Source organism: Pseudorca crassidens, chromosome 6 (assembly GCF_039906515.1).
Source record: "Pseudorca crassidens isolate mPseCra1 chromosome 6, mPseCra1.hap1, whole genome shotgun sequence".
Lineage (NCBI taxonomy): Eukaryota > Metazoa > Chordata > Mammalia > Artiodactyla > Delphinidae > Pseudorca > Pseudorca crassidens.
Genome location: NC_090301.1, coordinates 26507556 through 26515004, shown reverse-complemented (window position 1 = coordinate 26515004; position 7449 = coordinate 26507556).

The window sequence follows — 7449 nt, the reverse complement described above, 5'->3', positions numbered from 1 at the left end:
GACCCAGAGCATTACTTTTTTGATTATGAATCTTCTTCAAAAAACATCTTGATATTAACAATAATTATTTGCCTAATTCTAAAACTCCTTTAAAATTTTGTCTTCCTCTTACTCAAATTATTTTTCGTTATTGATCTATTTTAGTTTACTTTTTAAAACAGCTTTAACAGGCTTAACTGGTATACAAGAGACTGAATGTGTTTAAAGTGTACAATTTGTTTATATGCATATATCTACCTATATCTGTATCTGTGACACCATCACCTCAATCAATTTAATAAACACATCCATCACACCTAAGTTTCTTCATGCCCCCTCAAATCTTTATTAGGATTTGAACGGCTCATGTCCTTGAATGAAAATTTCAAAACAAGATTTCTAGCAATTTTACATAACCATACAGCCTTAACATGTGGGTTATAGAAAGTTCATGGATCCCCATTCAAGGTAGACTCCAGTAACAACCTGGAGATTCAGGCAAGATCAGGATTCTTCCCACAGTTACTGCTCGCTCTGTGTCTTCTCATTCCATTTCATCTTCTGATTGAGGGAATTTTAATGAAAACATCAGGGACAGGAGAAAATTCAATTTTTTCTTCTGGTTGGCTTCCTCCATGACTGTGATAAATAGTGACCAGTGTTGCTTCCCCACAGTTGCTATATTTCCCATGGAATTTACTCAGAATGTCATGTTTTTGGTGGGACTTCCCTCAAGAGGTCATACATGTCATTCATATAGTAAAGAAATGCCTCAGATGTTTCCAGGTTTGGGTAAAGCTGTTGTCAAACTGGATTATGGGTGTCAGAACTTGGATAGACCTGGCAGAAATGTTTAATGAATACTTTTTGAATAAATAATACATGAGTTCCAAGTAGAGGAGGGGAAGAGGGCTAAACCACATCCTAGGGTTTCCTACACTGAGAAAACGCCAGCTCATGAGAAATCCTCAATTCACCTTTGCTGCTTTCCGTGTTGATGGGTTTCTGATTTTAGTGTTTTCTTAATTAATTTCATAATGGTTTTATAGTCAACAGTTGCAGGGTTTTTCTTTAATTAAAATATAAATATCAGTTTATTTAGTAATGTTGCAAATCAAATAAGTAACTCATAATAGGAATTAATATGTACCCAGAATGGTTTAAATGTTTTTAAAATTTAGTGCTCTTAGTAACTAAATTTAATGACAAATGTTTCTAAAAGTCTGAGGGTCTCTTTGAAATCATTAATACTTAACATTTTGCATGGAATTCTCTGGACGCGCATGTTTTCTTTTCAACTGGAGCTTTTGAGGCAGTGCAAAGTTCTCTTTGAAATTCAGTATGGTTGCATTTAATTGAAGGCTATTGTAGAATATAATGGGGCTTAAGCTGGTATTTGTGTAATTAGTCCTGAAACACATCTTGTTGATTGTGTGAAGGATTCAAAGGGAAAGGGACAAAGCTTCAGCTATGGTATTAAAATGAACACCAGCAGAATATTTCTGAACTCTCTTCTCTGAGTCTTTTTATTCTCCATTCCCAGAGATTATGTGAACAATATTCTTTTCTCCTAAGCAGCTCAGAATAAAATGAATGAGGGAAAAAGTCCAAGAAAATGATGCTGGGAAATGTTCATAGCAATAAGACATCTGGAACCAGGAAGACTTTCCAACTAGAAATCTAGATGGCTCAAAAATATAGTGTTTTATCTTAAGCACTCTTCAGTGTGGAGGCCATTAAGTGCCAGATCTCACTGGAATATCTTTTGAGAGCTGTCACCTATTTTTTCATTGTTTTAACAAATGTAATGGTAATGTAATTGCAGAATTTGTAACATTTTGTACTTGCCCTGGCAAGTTTGAGTATGAGTTTTATCAGCAGATATACCAGTTTATTTTTGTTTTTCTCTCTTCTTTCTTGTAACTCTCGCTCAGACAGATTTTAAACGGCAGAAACTATAAATAATTGACAGGAATGAGTGTCTAGGGTGTGTGTGGCACAGCTGTAGGCTGCAGATGCAAACTTGGGTCTTGATGATACTGCATGGCCACTCTTGCTAGAGTACTGAGAAATGCTCCGAGCATACATACAACTTATTAGTCTCTAGGGATTTGTTTCTGGATCCCTCTGAATCCCCCTGGTCTTTTACTTTGTCAGATCTATGTGAGTTTTGATGGCTCCTTTTACTCTTTTAAGATTTGATGCAGGTGAAAAGGACCTGCTTCTATTTTCCTTTTGCCTAGGTCTTTATGAGGCTTTGTAGCTTACCTTTAATTGCTAGAGAAGGAGGTAAGGAAACATACAGAAAAACCAGAGCAATATCCTTAACTCCCCAAACAGAACTGGCCTGAACCTTAAGTTTTCCTTCATCTGGTTCTACCAGGCCTTGTTTGACCTCCAAAGTGGGATGGGGGGACACTTCCAGGCCCCATTTACCGTACCAGCCAGCTGCAAGGGAGAGAGAGGAGAGATAGAAAGAACACTGTATAAAGGAGAATTCCAGGAGGAACACAGGTCTACTACAAAGTGTTTGCTCTAGTGCCTTTCCACTAAACCTTCATGATTTACGGGTTCATGTATATGTGTCTTATGACTCCATTTTGCCCAAGGCTTATATCTAAGCTTCTGCTCCTGGGGAGAAGGGTGGAGGAGGGGAGAATGGGATGTCAGTGTTGATCCTTGGAGGGTCACTTTTATTGCTGTTTCAAGAGTCCAGGCTGTGTACTTGAATATGTGATGCAGAACGCATATCAAGCATATTGTCTGTAATTTAATTTTAAATACTTTAAAACAGAGAATATGATATGTACGTATATAGTTTATTTTAATATGTTCCCTCGGAGCAGGAATGCTCCTTACATCGGTGATTCTTTAGCATTCAAAACTCCAAAGAGTGTGGACTCCAAAGACAGTAAGTCCTTCAAATGTTGCTCTCTGAATCCACGTTAGAGAGTTCATTAACTTGCATGAGGGGAGTTAGAGATGCGTTTTCTTTTTTTTTTTTTGCGGTATGCGGGCCTCTCACTGCTGTGGCCTCTCCCGTTGCGGAGCACAGGTTCCGGACGCACAGGCTCAGCAGCCATGGCTCACGGGCCCAGCCGCTCCGCGGCATGTGGGATCCTCCCGGACCGGGGCACAAACCCGTGTCCCCTGCATCGGCAGGCGGACTCTCAACCACTGCGCCACCAGGGAAGCCCTAGAGATGCGTTTTCAATGGTGAATTGAGTGGTGTTAAAGATATGTGGTTTGGCTGGAAATATAGAACAGGCATCTCTAGAAAGGGATTTATAAATATGGAAAAATCAACAATTCCACACCCTTTGGAAGGTGCTCTATTCCAAGGACTGAGTTTTTGCTGGTTCCTACAACTTAACCAGGAATTCAGTTGTTGGCCCTGATCACAAAGTTGATGATCCTTCTTCTAGAGCATCACTGTATCTGCCTTGGGACACCGTTTTGTGCAAGGTGCTCATTCGTGTGCCTAAAGTCCAGTGAGCTGGACTCCACAAAGCTTCCCAGAGCAGGCTGTATGCCTGTATGGATGCCTTTGTGACTGCTCATCAATTGGTGCATGTATGAATGACAGAATTCTGTCTGAGATTTGCTTCTTAGATAATATTCCAACCTAGTAGCCAGGTTACCAGGAGATTTGGCTCTCACCTCTCTCTTTCACTGTTAGACTGACATCTACCGAAAGGACCAACCGATTGCGAATCTTAAATTGGCTTTTGTTTTCCTAATTTTCTTTTTTTATTGAGGAGTGATTTACTTAAAGTGCACAATGAATTTTTACTACCACCTAGATCGAGTTATAGAATACTCTCGACATCTCAGAAGGCCTCCTTATGCCTCCTTGGAAAGCCATTTTGAATGATTTTCAGGTAAAGCTGATTTTCAAGATTTGTTGTCAAGTTTTCTATCTGGTCTCAAATCCTTTGAATTCAAAGGCTCATGAAACTGCTATAGCAGCAGGGATTGGTAATTTCTTGCCATGACTCCAAGGAAGGTAGAAAAGAAGCAGAATGTGAAAGACACAAACAGAAAGATAGTGGGATAAACATAGAATAAGCACTGCTCAGCTTTTCTTTCTCCTCACTCCTTCCAGAAAGGATAAAGAGCTAGCTGTCTGTGCCTTTAACATCGTGCTCTAAAAGGAAGGAAGGAAGGAAGGAGGGAGGGAGGGAAGGAAGGAAGGAAGGAAGGAAGGAAGAGAAAAAGAAAGAAAATTCACGGAGCGCTCACCAGGAGCCTGGGGGCCAGGCATCGTACATTATCTTGTCGAACCCTTACAACGGCCCTATAAAGTGGAAGTCCGTGTCATTGTCCCCATTTTGCATTTGGGGAATCTGAAGTCCCAGAAATGTTAAGCAGTTTGTCCCAAATCACACAACTTGTAAGTATTGGAACCAGGATTGAAATCTTTTCTGCCATTATACCAATCTTCTGCTAGAAATGTAAATGTTATTCCAATGCCAATAGTTCATCTCTAAAATAAAAGATAGACTTATCATTGGTGAAATGACTTGATTGGCATAAGTCTTTCTATAGTCAATAGCATGGGTTCACAGTTTATAGCTAACTAGGCAGATAGGAAGAGGGAGAAAACAAAAGTAATGGCAATTAGTATTGTTTTCTTTTATTCCATATTCACCTGCCTGTATTTTATTTATTTATTTATTTATTTAGGCTGCGTTGGGTCTTCATTGCTGCACGTGGTCTTTCTCTAGTTGTGGCGAGCAGGGGCCACTCTTCGTTGTGGTGCGTGGGCTTCTCATTGCGGTGGCTTCTCTTGTTGCGGAGCATGGGTTCTAGGCACGTGGGCTTCAGTAGTTGTAACACATGGGCTCAGTAGTTGTGGCACATGGGCTCAATAGTTGTGGCTCCCAGGCTCTAGAGCGCAGGCTCAGTAGTTGTAGCGCAGGGGCCCACTTGCTCCACGGCATGTGGGATCTTCTTGGACCAGAGCTTGAACCATGTCCCCTGCATTGGCGGGTGGATTCTTAACCACTGTGCCAACCAGGGAAGTCCCTGTTTTCTTTATATATATTTGAGGGCAATATATGAACTTACAAAGAGAAGCTGTTTCATGTCAGCACTGAATCAACTATTAACTATAGAAGAAGTTTCCTAGTAACCCCAGAACAATGTCATTTGCAGTTTTTTGTGATTTTGGGATTTTTCCTGCTATTAGGAATTCCAAGAGGTATCTACACAGGGAAGTAAAAGGAGAGAGCTGAACCAGTTATCTGAAGATACAAATACATATTTATGTGAACTATATAAAATTGTAGTTTTTTGTAGGTCCAAACCAGTAGTTATCGTCAAAGTAATGTGATTCATCTGAATAATACTGCAATGGAGGAAAAACTGTGATTTGTGTAGTAACTGTCTTCAAAGATGAAATTAGGTATTATTCTTAAACTCTAACCTTATACTGTCTCTATAAACAGAGCCAGAGCCAATTTGCCCAAACTTTACATCCCAATCTGGAGAAACACCCTTTAACTCTAAAAATGCACCCAGTGTTCTCTCTCAGGAAGACTTCATAGTTTATTTTTGAAGGGTGATGATCTTAAGCATGTCAAAACAAAGAGATGGCCTCTGTCATGTTGCAGAACAGCTGCACAATTGGTTTGCTGGACCCTGGATGTCCCTCAGGATGAGTATGGCATGTGGTGCTTCTACTTAAGGAAGCTTCTCTCAGTGATAAGGCAGTATGGGCTTCGCCGGTGAGAAAGTGCCAGGCCTTAAAATGGGAGCAAGGGGACTTAGGGACTAAAATAAAACTAAACCAAATGGTGGAAACACGCTCAACTCCTTAATTTATCTGATTAGAGCCAACAGGCGCCACCGTGTAGAACATTTGCTCCCATCCCAAATGACATTAAAGCAGTAGTGGAACTATTTCTAGGCTTGGCTCCAGATTGATGGGGGATGAACTAACAGTGGATTTGGTTTCAGCCTGGAGTCATTGTGAAATGGCGACAGACTGCAGTCACTGCAAAAGTCTGTGGGCATCAAGTGTTCCCTGGAGCACATACCTGCCTGGAGGAGATTCCGCAGCCCCTAAGGAACATTCCTCTAACTCTAAACTCAACTCCAACTCCTACCCTATATTACTCTGCTTTATTCTCTTAATACAGCTGCATGGTGGCTTAGACTTTAGAGTTTTGCAAAGAGTTTGGTTACTAGGCTAGTTTGGTATATACTAGGCTAGCTAAATATTTAATTGTCCTTTAAAATTGCACTATGTTGTGTAAAGGGTACAAAAAGGGGCAAAGCTGTCTTTTACTATTCTGGGATAGTAGTTACCAGTAAGAGGAAAAAGTAGAAGACTTTGTTCTAGGGAATGTATAGAAATCCTGACAACCCTCCTCTGACCTTCAAAGTACTAAAATCAGTACTTTGTACACCTCCACCCCCAATCAATCTGCCACTAGCTGTGTGTCCTTGAGTTGCTTAACCTCTTTGGGACTGACTGTTCACACATTTGCAAAAGGAAATGTTCAAAAATCTCTAAGGTTTTGAAAGTGCTAACATGCTATGAGTGTAAATGTAAAAGTATCTTTAAAGATTAAAGGTTTTGTATAGTGAATTGTTACTGTATAAAAATCTTTCCCAAATTAGTCCTTTCCAAGTCTGCTGTTAGGTGACTAAATATCATCAACTCCATTTTACAGAAGTGGGGGTTATTTTTCTAATAATTTAATTGAAATGTTTATTGAGCACCTGTGCTAGGTACAGAAGCTTATCCAGGTTTGTTGGAACTGGATCTTCTATGATTTGGGGGACCCACTTTACAAAAAGGCAATTATAAATACAAACTTAGGTGCAAAAGTGAATATTTATTTAGAGTGAGAAAAGAAATCATAACAAGTTACTGAAGCTTAGAGATTTAAGCCCCTTTCTTCTGAGCTCTCTATAGGCAATTTACCAGAATTGCTTACATAGAAATGCTTCTGAATGAAACCTGGCTTTCCCCCTGACCTAGGGGACATTCAACAGCTCCCAGCAACTCTTAGTGCTCAATGGGGCCTGTGCCAGTGAGCAACTCTGAAGTTTAATCTTCATGAAGCTTCAAAGTAGATCTGCCTCTAGTTCTTTAGGGAATCAAGAAACAAAGGGTAGAGTTCCCAGCCTCAAGATAATTGCAGTGGGTTGTAGCCATCAGAGTTTCCAAGAAAAGAGCTATCTAGTGTTATTGATGTAACTGGATCAGTTCCACAGGCCAGCGAGAGGATGCAAATCATGGCAGTCATTTATTTTGTTTAAAAATTTGATTTTGAAATAAATTTAGACTCATAGGAAAATTGTAAAAATAGTATGCAGAGCCCCCCATATAGTCTTCATCCGCCTCACCTTAATATTGAACCTTACAATATACAATTATTGACCCCGGAAATTAACGCTCTTACAATACTATTAACTAAAGTACAGACTTTCCTTAAAATTTACCTGTTTTTCACCAGA